This window comes from Ixodes scapularis, unplaced genomic scaffold (assembly GCF_016920785.2).
Source record: "Ixodes scapularis isolate PalLabHiFi unplaced genomic scaffold, ASM1692078v2 ptg001264l_1___fragment_5__unscaffolded, whole genome shotgun sequence".
Taxonomy (NCBI): Eukaryota; Metazoa; Arthropoda; class Arachnida; order Ixodida; family Ixodidae; genus Ixodes; species Ixodes scapularis.
The window spans coordinates 326,284-348,443 of record NW_024610128.1 but is presented as its reverse complement, the minus strand read 5'-3'; the positions used below and the strand labels follow the sequence as shown (position 1 = coordinate 348,443).

General features: G+C 47.3%; 1 long non-coding RNA gene across 1 annotated transcript; it reads left to right on the top strand.

Annotated features, from left to right (window-relative positions):
* Positions 1-13,493: 13,493 nt before the first annotated feature.
* LOC115318538 lies at positions 13,494-15,644 on the top strand. Its single transcript, XR_006077241.1, has 2 exons — positions 13,494-13,562; positions 13,634-15,644. It is a non-coding gene; the product is annotated as an uncharacterized LOC115318538 (long non-coding RNA).
* The last annotated feature ends 6,516 nt before the right edge of the window (positions 15,645-22,160 follow it).

Here is a 22,160-nt window from a genome sequence, read left to right as displayed (position 1 = left end):
CTTAGGAGTTTCAAAACGTAAGTAAATAGGCAGTGATCGGAAAAAGAATGAGGGAAACGCTGTAGACTGCGATTTGGTTGTTGAGAAAACTAGAGACATAGATTTTGCCAGGTTGGGCGTGAGAAGAGTCTTTAAAGTGTATATAATGTACTCTACTGCCTCGGCTCAATCCAACGTCTCTGTGGTTAAAATTGTTTACGAAAACAGTTTGGGCTTTAACGCCGCTATGCTGGGGAGAGAAAGGTGAGACCCCATCGTTTCCATGGCATATACAATGGAAATACCCAAACAAGCAAAACATCTATCAGTGCCAAGGAAAGTGGCTAGGTCGTTGAAAAAGATGAATGTATTTTGAAGATACTAACCGGATATACACAAATCACCAACCACTAAACTCCTTTTTAAAGAAAATCGAAACAATTCAATCTGCCCAGGTCGAAAACGCCGCATGAAATGCAAGCGTAATCTAGGCACTTCAGGAACAAAACACAAACACCCGCCGAGACACCTACTGCATGAGTTACACAAACTTAGTAAAAATCAAGAAAGGGGTCCAGAGCGCGTGCAGCTTCCTCATCGGTGGATAGTTTTGTTTCCTAGATGGCTCCAGACTCAAGTTGCTGACGCAACAAAAGCCGTTTCAGCTGTAATTATTCAACGTCGACCGTAAACCCCCAGCATTAAGTGTTGAGAAACTCAAAAGGAGCACTATTTATATGGCGATCTTTAGCAGAACTCATCGTCGTTTGAATTCTTGTTGGGCGCCTTCTGATGCCATGTTGCTTGGCGAAGGGTGCCACTTGTATAGCAGAAGGTTTCCTTTTACCACCGCCAACGTCTGCCTCGCGAGTCTTGGCCACAGATGTAGTGGTGGATACGCCCGACGAGTCGGAACTTTGTGACGCCGGGGCTTGGTATGGGTTCCGCTCGATTGAACAGCGCGATGGGCCGTGGTTCGGTGGGTGCTTGGTGGGTGTAGGCACAACAAGCGTCTTCAAGACGTGCGAGGACAGAAGCCCCGGCCATGACTCGTGCTGCGGTGTGGTTTGCATCTTCTCAATCAACTGTGTTGAGGGAGTTACTTCTCCCAAGCCTTCTCCGTCTGCTGCATGGTCGGCTTCATCAGGCGGTTGCAAAGCGGTGTCTGGCGGTGCCTCCTGAGGAGGATCTGGAGAACGCAATTCACCTGCAGCGTCGACCATCCCGCTGACGTCCATGAGGTGGTCTGTGGCAGCCTCGTCGACGTTTCCCGTTCTCTAGTGCAAATTATCTGCGGTGATGGAGACGCATTCCCCCTACGAGGGTTTGAAACGTAGAAAGTAAGCAAACCGAGGCGTGTGGCACTGACGACGAACGTGGCCCACTTTTCTGCAACGCAGGCAGAGTGAAGGGCGTCCCGTTATTTGAACCAGGCTCTGACTCCCGTACACAATTGGCCGGTGGGTCACTCGGCTAACCGGAATGTGATCGTGGAGTTTCAAGACAACCTCCCGATGGAGTGTGCTTCATACCCGGGCACCTCCATCTCTTTCGGGCTACGGACTTTAAGGTTACGTAAGGCTCGAGAGCGTCCATCACGACGCGTTTTTCGAGATGTTGTGCTAGCCACCGCAGGTTTATTTTGATGTCCTTCGTGTTGGGATCGATGACGAGACACATTCGCTGTTTCATTATGCGTTCGCCTTTGGACACGAGATTTTCCTTGGCAAAGGTGGTGACTAAAGTAGCCGCCTCTACGTTTCTCATTTGGTATTAGCCTCAGCCCCTTAGTTCTTTCAGATCAACGACTTCTCGCAGAGCGTCTCGGAAGTTGGGGGCACGGTAGGCACGGGCGTTGAAGTTGGTGTAAAAGAAAACGGAGTTGAAAATGGTGTTACTTGAGGGAAGACGAGGCGTGATGATGCGGTAGCCGTTAATAGCGTCGGTACCGTTGAAAAAGCTCACCCGCCAGTGGCCCATGCGCCTTTTTTTTTCTCGGATAGAGCATGTTCGACATGACCGTTTGTAACGGCGTTTCTTTTCGAAATGTCGGTCACGCAGACACGCTTGTATGTCTTGGGAACAAGAGGGGGTTTATATGTTTAGCTATCGGCTTCTATTCTTAAAGGCGAACCTTAAGCCTCCTCCTGCAATTGCTACTTAGCCAACCTCAGCCCGTGGCTATGATTAATATTGTCAGCATAGGATAGGCACCAGGCTACGCAGCCGCTTGTCTCCGAGTGGAGGGGGTGAATGATGCTTTTTTTTCTTAGCTCTTGAATTTATATAGCGACTGTCCCTTACTAGAAAATAAAACTACAACACCATTATTCGGTTATAAACGTTAGGTAGTTTTTCTAAGCCGTGTGTAGCGAAAGTGGAAAAAATCGGTTCATTGCCTTTTGAATGCACGCTCTCAAGTGAAAATGAGTGGAGTAAAATTTATTCTGCTTCAAAGAATATTTGATTAGCACATACCCCCCCCCCCCCTCCACCAATACCTCCCCCCCCCCCCCCCCCCCCCCGCGCTCCGTGACGCGAAACAAAGCTGCACTTGATTTCTCTCACTTCCTCCCACGGCGCTGTTAAAGTGCGACCAGCTCCGGTACACGCCAGCAAGGTCGGTGCTCGGCTGCTACAAAGGCGTATTCCCTGGCGGCCATACCTGAGCCGGTGAAAAATCCGCGAAATTTTTGCCACCTGCGAATACTACTGAAAAGAGCCTACTTTCGCTGAATTCTACGTATAATCAAATTCTAACGTTATTAATTCAGTAAATTTGCTTTAGATTTTTATTCTAGGCAATGGCAGTCGCCAAAACAATTCGAGAAATATGAGCATCGTTGATCCCCACAGCATGGAGCCCGAAGAAACGACCACGTGGACTGGTGCCAGTTCCATGCCGCCAACGTTAATCAGAGCCACGCGCTTAGGTTGGCAAAGTAGAAAACGCGTGCTAAGCTCCAGGCGTTGTTAGAGTTCAGCTATTCTCATCAACAGAGTGGTTTAAACAGTAACCACTACCCGAGTGTCCGCCGAGGCACTGATTGTTACGAGCCGTAGTCGAGTGTTCACGCAGCTCTCGTGACCGATTCATGAGCCGCACTTCACTGTCATTAGGCGGGTGGTTTATATCACACAATTGAATCATCAAGATTTGCGAAAACCAGACTAAAACAAATAGTCCCTTTCTATTCTCGCAATTTAATTGGGAGAAAGATGCGTCTGAATCAGTATTGGTCTGTGCGGTGTACTTGGGCCAGACTAGGACCAGTACGTCTTTGTAAAGTTATGAACATTCCTACCCGATATCTTGAAATTACACTTTTAGAGGGATTCACCTGCGATTTATTTGTAGACTATTTCTCATAGATGGCGCAGAATTTTTTCCGGAACAACCTAGTTGCTTCCAGCGGCACATGTAGCTGGAGTGCTCGGGATGAACTCTGGCGACGAGCTATTCGCCACCGACTAAGGTGATCTATACTTTTTTCGCCCTGGATTCGCTAAGTAGCCGTAGCGACGGATGTACCGACGCGCTCTCCCACTGGTCCGTGCGCGAGTTTCGTTTCCGGGTAAAAACAACATGGCAAATTTGAGTCAACGTGAGGAGGATCGATGGCCGATGGGACTATCACACACCAGCTCGGAGCACGTAGAGCGAAAGCTGGCGCTGCAGAACCCAGGATCCTGCGTTCAATCCCCGGCCCTGCCCATTTCGATCTTGATGGGCATCGTACCAGCGTGCGGTCGTGTATCACTACTGCGTGATGCACGTTAAATACCCCAGGCTAGCGCTTGTACTGCACTGGCTAAATTTCTCATCTACAAGTGGGAGACTCGTCGCCCGTTGAGGCAGACTGAGTTCTGGGCTGTATAAACATACACACACCCCAACTTTTCGACCTCACTCTCGAGTAGCAGTTTGGTACCTTGGCGTTCGAAAACCTACCCGCGCTCTGCCTTGTTCTAGCTGGATTGTCACGTGACATGACCTGCCGGAATAGTTCGGAAGAATTCGGACACTGCTATGGTAGGCGAGTTATGAAGAACAAGGCAGACCGTGCGCTAGCAGACGACAGGAACAATGGGAGGAAGGCGGAAAAGGAGAACTCGTCGCTACCTCTCATAGCGCTATCTATACTCTGCCTCACAAAAACCGTGCAGTGAGAGAGAAATTGGCGTTTATTAAAACAGTGATGTCATCCAGCGCCATTTGCTGGTTTGCTACACCGTGTAATGAACGGAAAAACAAAGAAAAACTAGAAAGGAGTAGAGAAAGGTAAGAGTGGACGCTAAGGCAGCGCTTGGTGAGGGAAGAAAGGGCAAGCACCAGTGCGGCTGCTGAAAAACCGAAACCTCCTGTTTCACTCAACGCTCCTAGTGCTTGCCCTTTGTCCCCTTACCTATCGCTTACTTTGCGTCCAATGCACGATTTTAGAGAGATAGACTATAGTTATCGCTGGGCCAACCGGCCGGTGCAGGGCGCAGTAAAAGATCTGACTCTGATTTCCGACTGCCTCCAAAGTTTGAACCATAGAAACACATTTTGTGAACATTATTCTTGCCAATGGTGTTGAGCCTGTAGTGAGCAGCATCAGATCATGGACGAGTCACGGTCGTAAGTAGAAAAAAGCTGACCGTGGTGCCTTTTTTAGCGCTTGCACGTAGACCGCGTGCCTCGCCCGCTTTCGGAATCGACGAGCATGTAAGTGTTGAGAACTGATCTTTATAAGTACCGTAAAAGAGCTGGATGGCACATTGAGCAAACAGGTAGGAACCCACCGGGAGTGATCCTGACTGTTGCACAGTAACAGCGTATACAAACCCGAGAACTCTCTAGGGAAGTCATTCGATGTGAAGGTTTCGGGATTCTAGTGGGTCCAGAATGGACATTCCCCATGTTGAAATATCACTTTTTAAGGTTTAATTCAAAACGGGATTATTAGAACCAACTCAAGGACACAAGAAAGCATTGACCAAAACATCCACAGAAGGATAAGAAGCCCAGCAGACGTCCGACGTCCGGTACAATATTCGAACTTCTAGTGGCGTCACCTGCGCTAGGTTGAGAGAGCAGCTATGCGCCGTTCAGCCCCCTAGGCGGCAAGAAAGTGAGGGAGAGGAGGAGATAAGAAGGAACGTCAGAACGTCGAGCTCTGGTTGGAATGTTAAGTGGGTAGACCTAAAGCTAGCAGCCTTTGCCTTCAGTAAGCTAAGCTTAGGTTTCACGTTTCACCTTAGGTCCCGCTGCAGCCGATGCTACGACAAGACGATAATTTAGCAGTACCAAAACTGTATAGTCATAGCACTCACTCTCTTTGTGGGTACGCACCACTGCCTAGAACTTTCAGACACACTAAAGAAAAGAACGCAGTATCGTTCTTTTCTTTAATACGTTTAACGTTTAATATGCGTGATTGGTTTAGTAGGTGAGAGCAACGCGCAGTGGTGATGAGCGCCGTGACGACGCAATTTTCACGCTGCTTGATGGCGCTCTCAGAGGGAGGGATCCCTCGGAATGAACCTAGCGATCACGTCCGCCGCGCTATTTTTCCCAGCTCTCAATCTGGCGCGTTCTCGAAAGAGAGGCCTAGAGCGCGCTGAATGGACCACGCGAACTCACCATAGGTGCATACGTTGTTGCTGCCGGGATATTCCAAATCATATAATTGATAATCGCGTCCAATCAATGATTTGTTTTCAATTTTACGTGCTGGGAAATGCAGCTTTAGATAGACGTTTTGCACACGTGCAAGATTGTGCCGCCACTGGCGACCTTTTGTTGTCTCACCTAATACCGATTCACTAAAATGGACGTTTGCGAATCCTCACGAAGGCTAATGCTAGGAAGAAGGACGCCGTAGAATCTAAGGGGACAATAACCTGGGCCTGCAATCGTAATGAAGTGAAATAAAAGAAATAAGAGGAATCAAAAGCTCAAGCTCGATCAGCAAAAGCGGTACTCACGTACAGCTGCTGGAAAGCGTCTAGAGTGATTTCTTCACACTACAAACACCAGGAGAAAGACAACATATACAGGGTATTTCTTTCTTTTTATTTTTCATGGCTTTAGAGATTTGATTAAGAAATCCTCGAAAGAGACACCATCGTGGTCGGTGCACGTGAGTATACGACCACAGGGACCAATACTAGAGGATAATCATAGCGATAAGTCGGAGAAGTGACCAAATTCGCTCATTAAGTCTTTAATTAGCGACAATAAACATGTAGTTTCAATTAGAAACATGCCGAGAGTCATCAAAAACTACTGAATCAGTACATGTTGCAAACATTTGAAGCACGCGAGAGGTGCGATAGTGCTCTGAATTTAGCACCTGGGTATTAGTGTCGCAACGCTAGATTTGCGCCTCTTACGCCAATGATAAATATATCACCGCAATTCAAACGTTCTCAAGTACTTTTTTTCTAATTTACTGATTTAGTGGCTTTTGGTTTACGCTCGGCCAGTTTCTAATTTGAAACATGTTTGTATTACCTACTTAAGAAATTTATGAACAAGCTGTAGTTATTAACCGGCTTTTTGTGACGAATATCTCTCTATATCATGTGCTCTTGACCATTAATGGCACCTGCACACACCGATGTATGGTAGCTTTCACGGCATTTATTAAATCAATCAGCAAAGCCCAAACAAAACACCATGTAGTACATCATGCATTTGCTGACTGAGCGCGCCCTACTTCACTATCTAAACTAGTTAAATGTTTTTTTTTTCTGCTCAACTTTTTTATGACTTATTTGCTTTCTTCTAAACGAAAATTTACCTTGTCTACATAAGACCATACATGCAAAATATATTACTAAAGAACACAAATTTGTTTCGATGATATTGTTATCAAAACGTGGTAACGTAACGGCCATTTCTAAAAAGTTTCTATTTTTTTTCCTAAAAAAAAAAGAAACGAAATTAGACATGTTATAAATATTACTAAAAAACAACCACTTTTTTTCAGATGTGCGTGTTCTAAATATTTGGATTTGATGACTAATTTAACGTTTCTTTCAAAAACATAAAAGCCAGTCTTCCTTATATAACAGTAACTGCTGGTGACAAAATTTGTTAAATTGATGATATTTGTATTTTTCTTTTGAACATCCAGCTCGATGAGTCAACTAATACCTTGATCTTTTTTTTTTTTATTTCAGTGGGTGTCCATCCTAACTCTTAGATTGCATATCTACGAGCAAACTTCAATTGCACCATCAAATAAGCAGATCGATCCGAGGGGGTTCCCTGAAAACCTGAATGGAACATGGGCCCCCTGGATACAATGACTTGTGCTAAAAGTAGTGGATGTCAATTGTAAATTAAAATCATGCTTCATGTTCTGTATATTTATTTTCAGAAACTGAATAAAATTAAAGTTTTTGTTTACCATTTGGTTAGCAATTGTGTAACTAGGGTACGGTGGACACGGAAATAATATACCGTATTTCCCATTCCATAGGTCGGATTTCTATATCAACATGATTAATGCCGATTTCCACTCCTCGTTTCAGGGCAGTGGCCCAAATCGGGAGAGCGCCTTTAGAGTGAGCGGCACTAGAGCGCCGACGTTAGAGCGCGCGACACGAGGGCGCTGTTGCCGCTCATTCACACTGGAAACGGATCCGCGTTCGCAAAGCGGTTGCGAACGCGGTTGTATAGAGATCCAGTACAATTGCACGCACACTCGATGACATCAAGTGCACCTGCAATTGTACTAGATCTTTATACAACCGCGTTCGCAACCGCTTTGCGAACGCGGATCCGCTTCCAGTGTGAATGAGCGGTTACAGTAGCGCGCTTGACACTAGAGCCAAATACTTTTCCTAGAGCGCACGACACGAGAGAGCACCCCAGTTGAGCGAACACCGCGAAATGTGTGATGTACCCACGGCTCCACAGACAGAACGAAATTGTGCGACTCATCGGATTCGAGCATTGCTGATTTTTGACTGATTGAATATACGTCTAATAAAAAATAAAAATTAAACGTGTACGACTTGTTTTAACTAATTGTTTACTGACATCGGAGGGAAAAGGGTCAGAGGAGTGGGCTGGAACATATAGGTACCGGGAAAGTTTACAGTTGAGTGGAGCAGCGAATTTAAGATTTCTTCACAGTGCTGCGGTGCGCCTCTTGGGTATACTATAAATAGCTTATTTTCGCTATATTCGGTCTATCCTCGACAGGCATTCGGGCTCCGATCTAGTTGGTGGCTATTTAGACGTCCCTCGCATAAGTATATATGGTATTATGACGTCCATGTCCATAATAAAGAGAGCTCACCACTAAAAAAGTATCAGTTAAAAACTCATCGAAGGAAAGCTCAGCGCAACTTTATCGGAAGCAGATATTTCCAGTCTTTTGAAGGATACAGGAAAACCCCCTGCAAATCTGTGATATACAAAATCAAAAGAACTGATGAAGCTACGTCAGCCACGATGTTTTTTTTTCTGGGAAAATGCTGACTAGAGATTTTCTTTTTTCTTTTTTTGCTGTCAGCTTTTGTAATGTTTTTTGGTTTGTCACATGTAAAACGTTCGTCGACTCATTTCGCAATGTCATTGCTAAATTCCGCGGCATAAATCCCTGCCGATTGTACATAAAACACGGGATGCCCGAAACAAGTGGTCGGTCCGGTCGGGCCACGGCGCGCTGGACTGGTTGTGCGCCGCCCAAATCCACCGCGTTGCACGTGATTCACGCGAAGCCGTGGCTCTTTCGAATCCACCAAGGTTAGGTGACCCATCTTCCGGGTCCGGCGTGGGGACAGGGGACCACCTCTTTCCCAGAAAGCAAGTTCATGCTTTCAAATCACGTGCTGGACGTGAATACATTTCAGTGAAGTGTATTAAAAAGTAAAAACAAAATTAAGGAGTCAAGAGGACTTTCAATGGCATCACTGTCAACGCAAAGGAGCCCGGTCCAATTTTGAATGTTCGATGCAATACACCAACCTCCCTGGACATCTAGACGTTCATTGAAACCTTCTAGATATTCAGAAAATAAGGCTATCAAAAAACATGGATCAGTGCTCGGGTCTGCGTTTCTTTCAGCTTATATAAACGACCATACTGTCGATAACAGCATTCAATGTCAGTTTTACGCGAACGACGTCGCAACATCCAACGGTTTCCTTCTTCGTTTTTATTTTATTAACTTTTTTACTTCATTTCGTTCGACTGCTCTCTTCTTTGCAACGATACCTTTGCAGCCGTTGTGGTCATACGACTGGTGTTTGTTTTGTCACGTAATCTTGTGGCCCGACCGACTAACCAATGAGTCTGTCAGAATGGTGTCACGATGTATACAATGGCGAAACAAACAAAATAATAAATGCAGAGGAGCGCGCAGCTCTGCTCGTTCAGCCCCCTCGGCGCTTTATTCTTTCGATGGCGAGCATCGCAGTGCCATGGCGTTATACCTGGGCCATCTTCATGACGCCATGAAAGAGCCTCTTGAAGCAATTACTTTTTTACAGGGCATGGGCCTGCTCCTGGGTTCTCGTGCATGTCCAGAGTGCGAAGCTGCGATGACGCTGCAAGTCCGCGCTAGATCTGTGGGTTGCTACGCGTGGAGATGAGTGTGTAGATGACTCGTGAGGCGACCAAGAGGAAGTCGTTCAAGCAAGGTTCAGTGCCGGGGCAACATCTCCGTACGGAGCGGTTCTTTTTTCACGGATCGCACCTGACGCTACCCCAACTTATGGAAATCATCTACCTCGGGTGCCAGAACCTGCAGTGCGCCGTCATTTACAGAGAGACTGACGTCTTCAAGACAATAACTGATTGAACAAGCCTTTGTCGGAAGGTTGTGTTAAATGCCGCCTTTACGCATTCAGAAATGATTGGCGGCGGAGGCGTGACTGTAGAACTAGACGAGAGTATTTTCGTGCGACGAAAGTACCGTCGAGGGTATTTAAGGCCTGGCCAGTGGGTTCGGTGTAAAGCGTGGCAGCGGGTGCTGCTTTCTTGTACCCGTGGAGGCCCGTGACGCAAAGATGCTGCAAGGGCTAATAGCTGAGCGGGTCCGCCCTGGAACAAGAATAATACCTGACTATTGGGCTGGCTATCGCAAGCCCTTGCAGATGACACTCGCCTCACGCACTTCACCGTCAACCGCAAGCTCCACTTTGTCGACCCTGGCACTGGTGCGAACACCAATGCGGTGGAGGGCACTTGGGCTCACGTCCAAAAACTATCTTTCATCTAAACGGCGCGAGAACCACCATTTCACTGGTCACCTTGCAAAGTTCATGTTTTGGAGGAAAAAGAAGGCGCGCGAAAACACTAATAGATTCGAGTCCTTCGTCACCGCGGAAGCCAAAATCTACAGCCCTGACGCAGACAGGGACCTTGCCTACAGTGCGGAGGATGAGGATTCTGACGGCCGTGGTGATTTCGTGTGATCCGCTGGGCTGAGCCCGTCGCCCGCTTGCGAGCGTAAAGGCGACTTATGTTCCAACCGCTTGTCAAGTGCTCGCTACCTCAGTTAGGTTCTGGTAGTGGCCTAAACGGCTCTTTTAAGGGCCCTTCTATTTTGCACACGGAGCTGTTCTCTCGAGGCGGCAACCCGGGTCTCCGTAAAATGTTCACAGGAAAGACCCAGCAAGGGTATGTAATCCCCAACTACGATTTCGCACGTTATGAAACAAATAAATATTTATCTTGCTTATTTTGCGCCTGTGATCCCAATAAATGCCCCCGTTACAGTCGTCCCGCTGTGCTCTTGCTTGCTCAATCGCCGTCGTCGTGTCTCAGCTTCGTCGTCTTTGCCAGCGGCGCACCTGCCAACGCGGCCGATCTGACACGCCAAGTTCGGCTATGGCTAGCAGACGGCGTTCGTAAAATGGCGTCAGCTGTTGCTGGCTTCACGCGGCGGTACCGTGCGTGCTTCCACCTTGCTTGCCGGGCCTCTTTTGTGACCTGCCATGTCGCTTGGTCCGTAAAGTATATTAGAGTGACGTCAACTTCCCTCAGCCACTTGATGGCTTTCCAAACAGGGTTCCATCCACAAAACTTCAAAACATTGGCTTGTGCAATGCTGCCACCATTGAATAAAGGAACAGCATTCAATGACGCCCTTTTGTCGTTACGAAAACACAAACGCTTGAATGTACACACGGTGCACACCTGGGAAAAACGTGCACCGCGTCTCGTGATTGTCTTGGTTGAAAAAAAGCTATGCAATAGTTGCGAAATAATTTTTTGAGATTATCTCTTACTGGACAAGCTTTTAGGTCTTGTGTTGATTTTGTTTTGTTGGAGAATTCATCGATAAACAGGGAGTGTATCCCAAAAGGAGGCGTGGTCACCTGCTACTTGCTTTCGGAAGAAGTGATTTTCAGCCCGAAATATAGCTTTCTAAAAACACTGGGACAATGAAAAATGTGCAGAAAGAACTAAACTTTTCAAATTGCGAAAAAAACTAAAATCGAATTTTTTTTTCAATTTTACCTTACCCTGTGCCCTTAATTCTTATTGTGTTTCAAACCGGTGTGAACCCTGTGCAAAACGTATGATGGAAAGTATTTCCTTAGCGAAAAACAGCATATTAAAAATATACTTCGTATATTTTAGTGCACTATAAGCAAGCAAGATTAATCGAAATTTCACAAAAGTTCAATAATAATATCAGCTCCTTCTTAATCGGAATATATTTTGGGAATACGCTTGAAGTATGTTCGCTATTAGTGTATATTATTTGCACTCAAATTATGTGTACATAGTTTTAGAGTATTTAAAGTACGTTGTTAGCAGTAATCAGGAATGCATATATTGGGCACTTTAAGTATGCGACGGAAGTGCCTCACGAATATATATGAAGAGCGCGGAGCCTCTACTCAGAGTGCACTCGATGCTTTTAAGGATACACCAAGGTTAACCTTGGGCGGAAAAGAGATAGGCTTAGACGGGCGAAGGAAGAAATCATAATTGTGGTTTATAGTTTCTCGGATAGATGGCGGAAGCTACCGCCCATTATAAAGTGTACAGCCATTAGCCCATCAATTTGACCAGTTCGACGTTCGACTAGAGGTCTAGCCGTGCAGATGGGCCTATGTCGTCGATGGCCGCGCTCGGTGTGCTGAAGCTCCTTGGTCGGCGCGTTTTGTTTGTTCCGCCAGCTTTTTGTGAAAGTGCTCGGTTTTCATGACGACCGCACTGTGAACGCGCAGCCAAGGAGGTGTCGTAATCTGTGTTTTGAACTGGCAAGGTGACTGGACGGGCTAGTTGATTCAACCGCTGGGTCTTTTGGCGCAACGCGTGTATGATCGAGTGTTTCATCGGTTGTGAGTTATGGCAGGAGATTGGCGTCGTGAATGCTAAGTTTAACACAAGAAAACCGTTGTACGAGTTTATTTTCGTACAGAATCTGTTTATGGGCTGGCTTTTACGCGAATACCGTCACGCTTGAGGTGTGATAAAAATAAAAAAGAACAACCTTGCAGGCGAGTTAAGGCACCATAAAATAATTAATACGGGTTGGGGGGGGGGGGGGGGGGGGGGGAGCCGTCTGCTCTTCCGCGCAGGTCGGTGCCACGACGTCACTTCGCCGTGCTCTGATTGGAGAATGGCTCCGTGTGGGAGGTGTATTTCTAGCGCGTTTCGTCGACAACTTTCGTTCGTCGACGAAATGTCGTAAATATCGTCAAATGCCTCGACAAAACAAAAAGTAAAAAAAAAATAAAAACGAAAATACATTGGGGATCGAACCCGCGTCCGCTTGCGTATGAGCCAAACATTCCGGCCCATTTCGTTCAGCGATGTTTCGTAAACAACATTCGTGTTGTTTTTTTTTTGCTTTTTTTCTTAGTTAATCGTAAAAAAGAAATGTCGGAAATATCGCTAAATCCCTCGACAAAACAAAATGATCGAGAAAAGAATAAAAGAAAGCAAGCCCACACTGTGGATCGAAGTCAAACCCGGGTGCTCTTTTGAAAGCGGTAAGCGACACGCCGTAGGCGACACTCCTCGTCCCGAAGACGAACGTGGTTGACCAGAGGAAAATAGGCGACTCCCTCGACCGCGGAAGGAGGTGGGGGGCGGCGTTCAATTTTTTCTTTTTTTTTGCCCGATCCCCCAAAGATTTTCTTGGAAAGTACTCTACCTGCGCGGTGATAGTTGTAGGGAGGTAAACGGAGAAGAATATTAACCATGGGAGAGAAAAAAGAATAGAAAGTTTAGAATTCAATATTTCAAGGCTAGGTGGCGCAAGCTACCCTCCGGTATAAATGGAACAGCCAATATCCATCTATCCATCCAACGGCTGGGGACGACGGCCGCGCCATTTTCCGCCTCCTGCTTCGTTATGTAGCTGCGCGCGGGAGGCCTGGATTTTTTGTTCGGAATTTTGCGATTTCAGGTCTCTCACGTGGATAGTGGCAGTCCACTGTTATCGAAGAAGGTGAGTAGCGCCTTGAGGGCCTTTTATTTTGTTTGCGCCGTCTCATGCGGACGGATGATCTGTTCTCTTGTGCAGGAAAGGCCGGCACTGATGCCGCTTGTTTGCCGCTGGCGTGGCCTGTGAGTCACGCCGAGCCCGAGCGCTGCCATTGACTCTCCCCGATCGTCGGTAAAGTGCCTCCTCGGTTGGTGTGATCCGCGAACTCAGGCAGGCGGCTGGTGCCCGCCCATTCTCCACAGGTCCCGCATTCCCGGTCAGCGCTCGGCCTGAGCCACTGCAGCATCACTGGGGACGAGGCACTGCTTGTTAGGAGGCGGTGAATGACGGCCTGCCGCTGCCTAGCGAGGCGGTCTTCTGCCGCGTACCTCGCGACGGGATGCTTGGCTTGGGCTTCCCGGGCCACCAGAAGCTTCGCGTCCACGAAGAGCTCCACGCTGGACAGCCAGAATTCAGCGTCGTCGTGTTCGAGCTTGGCCAGTTGGTCGGCCTTCTGCTTCCCAGTGGTGCCGCAGTGGTTGGGCACCCCTTCGAAGGCGAGGCCCTTGCCGGCGCCCGCACGAAGTGTATGGATTCCGTGCCGACTTTGAAGTTGAAGGAGGTTTATACTGTGTTTGTGCGCGCGACGTGGAGTGTTTAAGACAGCTTCACTTGTGATTGCGGTATATACCAGTGATCTCGGATTACATGTTCAGGCTTGCTGTCTTCATGTTGAGTACATTATACCTGCCCGAAGTTTTTCAACGGACGTTCGCCCTGTTGCCAGCTTCTAGTGTGCAAGCGTCGTGCAGTGGAGTCCTCGATAAATCGTAGCCTCGCCTAAACGTCAAGCGAGCATTTAATTTCGCTTATCATTTAAAGCCTACTTTTAGGCATGGATTTGTTTCGCAAGTCATTTTGCACCTTGAACAAGGCCACATTTTGTCTCTCGAACAAGCCCACGAAGAAGAGAGTGAGCGCGACTCAAGCCGTCCAGTTCTCGATCGCTCGATCGGCGGTTTTCGGGCGGAAAGAAAACGAATTTCGAGCTGCGTATTGTTTTTGGGGTAGGCTTTCGTGTACAAATAGAAACCTTGGCTAGCATAAATACCCTGTCAGTGCCCCTTGAAGGGTCACAGTGTAGCTAGCCTACTTTTATGTTTTACCTTCTCGAAAGTTTTTTTTTTTTTTTATGAATTTCTTTTAGCACAATTTTTACGCCCTGTATAAAGATCAATGCATATTCTGGAAGCTGACATTTTTTAAATAGATTTTCTCTTTCAAATATGTGTTCTTGAATAAAGTTTTTTTCTGTTGTCATTCTTCCTTGCATTTCGTAGAACTGCATCTGTAAATTGGCACATATACGTCTCCCTGTGCTAAGGATAGTTTAAATGTAAATTCATTAAAAACAGAAATATCTTTAAAAAAATAAAGTTTGAGCAAAAATTAAATTTTGAAGCTTATGCGGAACAAATCGCCAGCAGTGGAACAAAACACTTCGATTACTGCACTTATGAAAGGTTTGTTAGTGCCGGCAGTTGGTTTTAAAAGCTTCCTATTTTTAATTTTTTACCTAATATGGTTCCAATACCGATAAAATTGCACCGAATGCAACATTTAGTGCAACATTATCGGTATAGGAACCATCTTAGGTCAAAAATTTAAATAAAAAGGTTGTAAAACCAACTGGCGCCACTTACAAACCTTCCATGATTCCTGTAATCGTAGAGTTTTCTTTCACTGCTTGAGATTTGTTTTGAATAAGCTTCAAAACTTAAATTTTGCTTAAACTTTATTTTTTAAGATATTTCTGTTTATAATAAGTTTGCTGGTGTTTTTAAATACAGTTTTATATAGATTCGTTTTACGAATTCCTAAGTAACTTGAAGGAAGCTAAAAGTACATTCGAAGCGCCAGCCCTACATTTTGGAGTTCGCGAGAAGTATGCCAAAGTTGCGTGAAGAATACGATATAAATACATTCAAAGTGCCTGCCCTACGTTTTGGAGTTCATGAGAATTATGACAATATTTCGTCAAGAATGCGGTAAAAGTACATTTGTAGTACGCTCAAGTGCGGCCAATTAAATTTCAACAAAATTTGTGAAAAATATTTATATTAAGTTCCTCATAAATATATTCGAAATATGCGGTTTTTCGCCAAGGGTTGCTTGTTTCGTTTCTGTCGCATTACTCATTGCCCCCTTGGAATTGCATGAGGAGCAATATTCCTCTGTCGCACTTGCGCAATAAACCAATTTTAATGACTCAAACCTGTGCATTTGCCTCTTTGTTTGTCCTGTCATCACGAAACACTGCCAACAGAAATCCTGCAGAACGGAAATAGCTCAAGCTGTTGAAATCACAGACATAATGACCATCGCTGCTTGTTTGGGAATGTAGACTAACAAGCAGCTCTGATGGGCCAACACAAAATAATTTTAGTGGTGGCACTGCACGCGTAGAGACCCTGAAACACTACGCGTGCTCTTTACGTATAGTTCATGAGCAAAAATATATAAACTATTTTCACCAACCTCGTATAGCCTATAGCAAATGCTGCACATACATTTGGCGGTTGAGGAAAGTGGAAGGAGTGGAACTTTGCGCTAACATCCAGGAAGTAAATGAGCTGGCGAATAAATTATATCCCAGTGGTCTACATTGAACTATATTTCGGTTATCTGGATTTAAAGCTCATGCAAAGTTTTTTTTTTCAGTCGCTAAAGAGCCTTCTTATGCCGCTTATGTATTTCCGAGCTTACACGTCGTGCGAGTCGTAAGCTTGTGAATGCAAAAAAATGTGTCACAAGCTTCATGGCCGTGTGGTGCAGAAGAAAGACAATGTTACGACGACATGCGAGGGAGTCCATGGTCGCAACGAAAACAGCTCGTGTCATATATGACTTCTGGTTAAAATAATACAGTGGAGCCAGCATTTACTCCCATAGTCAAAGATGTTCGAGTAGCCAGATGTACGCGGCACTAAGAGTACAGTGACGAGCTGATTGTCGTCGCTGTACTTGACAAGCAATCAGGGTGTCACAGTTGTCTAGACACAGTCTGGCATATGTTTTTTTTTTTATGAATAGATAGTATGTACGGTCGTACCGAAGCACGTCATACCGTTCTCTAGAACAGTGTGTCGCATGCAGAATTGGGCAGCCACAACATTACAAAGAGTGTGGAAACTGCAGCTCTTTGACATAGTCGCGGAGGTGGAAAGCGATGAACGGTTTTCGCCATCCAGATGTCGGTGGACCAAAAAAGCAAAGATGTGCAGTCACGTCACCTGGAAGAAATGATTTCTGCTGTTAGTCCGCTTGTTTTCAGCGTTGCTTACATTGATGTGGTGCTCCCAGGCATCACAATCACTCATTTATAAGAAGACGCGGGGTACTGACCTGTAGTGCTCGATAGACATTTGACAGGAGTCGCCTATACCTTAGTGTGCCATTTTATGCCACCATAATATGGAGCTGCATTAAATAGATTGAGCGCTTTTCTCAAGTCCTCGTCGCTTCGCCTCGCTCCTGCTCAACAGATTGTTCTTCTTCCTACCACTCCACCATTGGCTGCAGCAGCAGACTACTGACTCTCTGCGGACAGAGGGCACATCTGATTTTTTTGGAACAAAATAACCATGCTCATTTGCTTGCCTGGAAATCGTGCCATCCGGTGTATTTGTAGCGCCAAGGGTGGAGCAGCAGAAGAGTTTACCAGAAGAATATTCAAAGCCCTAGTAGTATAGCGCTTCCGCTACAGGGCTTGGCACCAATGGCTCACTAATGCACAATGGCAGAAGCTCGAGGCCCTAAACAACCAAGCTAGAATAAAACTCACGGTCCTAAACAAGTTTTGTCACCTGGCAAAACTTAGGGAATGCTCTCAGATTAACTCGCTACACAAAATCGTCGGGGGCCGCACGGTCGCGCACGCAGCTAGGGAAAGGGATCTTAGAACTCGTAGGAACATCTACAGAGACCTTCCCAAATTACTTGAGCTACTCCCACTACGGGAAGATCACACAGAAATTACTGAAAATACACCTAGCACCAGTAAGGACGGCAAAATCAAAACGAGCGTCTTGTCATGGCACACATCAAAGCGACGAAAGCGTGGAAAAAAGAAGCGAGCAAAATTGTAGCTGCATACAAAGACACCGCCTCGTGAGATAGACCGATTATTCTCAAAACAGCGACGGTCATCTCTCCAACCCTAAGCATAAGCGCATTGAAGAACCTCCTGCTCGCACCTCGGTAAAAGCGGGAGAACTCGCAGCAGTCCGCCTCGCCCTCGAGACGGCCCTTACACTACCAGGACCCCAACCTGTACATCTCCGGGTCTTAACAAATTTTCAGCAAGTGAACAGGCAATGCCAGACATCAAGAAACGCCAGTGTGGAAGTACAGAACATAAAAAAACTTGCCTCTCAGCTGCTATCTAGAGGCACAACTCCAAGAAAAGCCTGCGTACCGGCGCATGAGGGAATCCCCGGCAATGAAATGTACACCGCTTGGACCCCGTGCCCATGATGATGCACCATCTTTAAAAGACAACGACCACGGATATGCTGAAATCTGCGAACGAACACTGGAAGCCGAGCAAAAGAAGAAAACTGCAGTAATGAAGGCTACAATCCAGGATTGGATCGTGCCAAAATCAAGAAAGACTGCCAAGCAGCACTCTGGGAGAAACGTCCCCCAATACCGAGCCTTCCTCCCTCAAGAGATTTCGGCAGAAGAGCCAAGGTACTCCTGACCATTGTGAGGACAATCGCAGCTATAACACTTGCGGGCGTCGCATCGTGGAGCCGGGGGGAAATATCCGGCTCCAGCTCAATGTGTGACGTGGGCATCAAATAAGATACTTTTCTCCTGATGTGGGAATTCTCCAAATGCAAGAACATCAGAGCCGAGTACCGACCTAAAAATAGTGCTTTCGTAGATGGCTGGTTTCACCGACCTGGCGAAGATAACAAGAGAAGCATCCCGCAACGTCTCCTAGATGTCATCTTTGAGGTCAAGTTAGTGGTACCTATTTAGCTTAGCTTAAGCCACATTGCTTAAATGTTAGTACCAGCGTCTAGACCTAGTTCTCACCAACACATTCCTTCATTCCTCATCCCTTAGGATATGGCAAATAAACACTCTCTGAAAGGGACTTGACAAAGGAAGTTCGCGGGAGCGTCTATAAAACGTAAAAACCAGCTTGGGCGTTTTTAAGCCGAACTTGGTGTTGAGGCGGACTTCAGCCAGTCAAAGTTCGACTATAGTGTACTCCAATGCGGGGTAATGTTGAAACCGCAGCGGCTCGTGTGAGGCGTTCTATGTAGATCGCGATAGGTGCCGACACCGGCGAATCGGCAGTAGGGTCAGTATGGTTACAGTGTACTAGAATACTTGGGGCAGTGTTGGGACAGGAGCGGCTCGGCAACGGGAGTTCGTGAGGGCGCGTGTATTGACAGTTTATGGCGGCGCTGTAGTCAAGTTACTGGGAAAGAATGCGCAGTCGAGCACGTTTGGCGAGAAATGCGTTTGAAGTCGACGACGCTATTGTTTTTTGTTATTTTTTTGCTTTTTTTTAACTTCGAGCGGTGCGCGCGTCGGTATTGGCCGATTCACACGACGGACTGATCCGCGGACGGATTGATCACGTGACAACATGTCCGCAATTCGTCCGTCTCCCAAACGCATCCACACGAGGGGGACAACGAGCAGACACCAGCTAGGACGGACCGAACCTGTTCGCCACCCCACAGCGCCGCGAAACTCTAACATCGCACTGTGGCACCATTTTCCAATGGAGAAATCTACGTCTGCTACCGCGATAAAGAATCGTACGCCATTGTTACGTACAGATCGAGACTAAACACGGTGATAGGCTTCGCGCGAAGCGCCACTAGCTTTACTAACCCAAGGCATGACAGTGACACAGGAATGGTCCTGGGGGGCTATGTTGCGCTTTTTGCACTCCCGGGAGACTAGGGAGAAGGAAGTGACGTCAACAACGCAGCAACCGCAGATCGGATGTTGAGTTTGTTTTCTTCTGTCAACATCCAATCTGCGTTTGCTCCAGTCGTTGACGTCACTTCCTTCTTCCAAGTCTCCTGGGAGTGCAAAAAGCGCAACATAGCACCCCTGCTCGAGAAGGGTTCGGCGCAGACGCGACGAATTTCTGGACTCGCGGAGGGGCGTTTGGAGATGCCTTCATGCACTCCGCGCTCGTGCACAACGCTCAAGTGCACCACAACCACAAGAAAGGTCATGGTCGGTGAAATCCTGATTGGACGTGCAAGAATTATCGCGGCGTGCTAGACGAGATTTGAAGGGTGCTTCTTGACACGGACCCGGAGGAGTACGGGAACCTGCGTCGCGTCAGCCAAAGTTTCTGTAGTTTTTTTCTCGCGTGAAACCAAGAATCGCGCGGCAAAATGAACCAGCGAACGCACAACACGCAACCATGCGCCATTTTTTTTTAATCGTCCAGAACCAAATAACAAAGAAAACAATGTACTGTTGCCAGACTAAACGCTTTTCTGGTCATTCTACCGCCAAAAATCCGCGACTGAAAAAGGCGCTCGACTTCATCAGTCCCCGCGTCCGCGGACGAGGTGCGGATCGCAGGAATCGGTGACGTGCCGGTCATGTGGTACACGGTCCGCAGACAAAAAATCGCGGTTCAGTCCGTCGTGTGAATCGGCCATAAGCCGACCACGATTTTATAGTTCTGTGTGTGCACTGTAAAAAAAAAACAACGTAAGTTAACACCCTTTTTCAAAACTGGAAAGCGCCGTGAGAGGCGCGCACGGGCAATACGCCGTAGAGGCGACATGACGACACGAGTCCGTAAATGTACGGCTTCACATATTTGTTAGTTCAGGTCTGTGATCCCTTTTCTTTCAAGTAAAAACACATAACACACGCCACGTTTGCTCTAGAGATAGTTTTCTTGTTGGCAGATGTCTCATGTTACTTGCCATTCGTGCCAAGGCTAAAATCTCTTTCGAACGGCGGAGGGAGACCCACCTAAAGGCCGGCGCAGCTCGCGGACGACGACAACCGAGCGAGGAGCGCCGTCCATCACGTGATGTTTACTTCCCGGTCCGCACGCTCGCTCGCGCGTGAACCACCACGGGCTGGGAGGGCGGCAGCACTCTTCGTCGTCGCGGCGATCGTTTTTCACCATTCAACCGGACTAAGAAGGTAAGCTAGCTCATTTTCGCATGCGCCTTGCTAGATAGCCGAAGTGCAGAATGAATCAAAGACGCGTAAATTAACGCAATAGCGCGGGCTGAGTCAGAAAACGCGCCATATTTTTTGCTTTAGCCTCCCGACTCAGTTGCGCGAGGGAAACCTATTCACGCATCAGACTCGACTCGATGGACGTGTGCAGGCGCAGGGCTCATCGCCATGAGTGTTTGGTTTGCTCTGGGCTGAGTGGGCTCTCCCGAACTCCTTCTGTTCGTACCTTTTTTGCTTTCGGGCGCCGTCACCCTTTCGCTTTCGGGCGCGGTAAGAACCGGAGAAATCAGATTTTAACATGAAAGACTGAACCGCGCTGGTTGAATAATCATAATGAGCGCTGTCGCATACTGAATTTAAGAGCATGTCGTGTTTTCTCTAGTTTATATACTGATGTTTAGGACAATTGCTGGATCGCGTACCCCCGCTTGATCGCTGCAGCCCGAGTGCGGCCACCGGACGGCAATCTTGCATGTTGAGAAAGCTCGGTTTTGGAGCGTTGCGGAGGCTGGCGGCAACGTGCTGAAGACACAGTTTCTACTCGTTCCTCGTCATTCACCGAAGAAGTTCTTTAAAACTCTATGTAAGACGTGAGACTTGCCGCTGAGAACACGTCACAATTTTTACGGAAGCGCAGTGCAGCAGAAACAAGGCACAATTCTTCGAAAGCAAGTTTCGCCGGTCTCGCGGCATGTTCAAAGCTTCCTTGGCATCCCGAAGCGCTGCGTCTCTATGCCTTCGCACGCTTGGATGCCGGTCAAGAATCGACACCGTGTGAATGTGTTTTGCGAGTGCAATGTGCCTGTAGCCGTATGTGCCTCCGGAGCAGCGGTTTACTTTATTCTGACGACTGTATTTGTAACTAAGTGGCGACGGAAGAGGGGGGGAAGGTACTTCTTTTTTTAGAGCGCAGCTCTTAGGGGCCCGTTTCCAGCCTGACCGGCGTCGCCGTCGCCGTCGGCGTCGGCGTCGCCGTCGGCGTAACCGCGCCTTGCATGCAACAGGTTGCACCCTGTGCAACCTGTTGCATGCAGCTCAGAGAAGATGCAACAGGTTGCCTACAACCTGCAACATGCAACAGGGGACCTGGGGGGGTCACGTGACCCCCCCAAGTCACGTTACCCCAGGTCACGTGGCCCCCGCGAGGTTAGGAGGAGAAAGCGGGTCACTTGACCCCCCCAGGTCACGTGACTTGCTTTGGTACAGGTTGGTACGGGTACAGGTTGCATCCTGTGCAGTCTGTTGCATGCAGCTCAGAGAAGATGCAACAGGTTGCATGCAACAGGTTGCCTACAACCTGCAACATGCAACAGGTGACCTGGGGGGTCACGTGAACTTGGGGGGGGGGTCACGTGGCCCCCGAGAGGTTAGGAGGAGAAAGCAGGGGAGCAGGGAAGATGAGCAGAGGGGACAAATCCGTATTTTCAGTACTCCGAAAAATTATTTTAAAAGACTTTTATCTCTTATCCCTCGGCCGGCTTCCAACCGGAGCCCTTCCGTTCAGTAGCCCCACGTGGTTTCTCTCCGCCAAAATTAAATAATTGA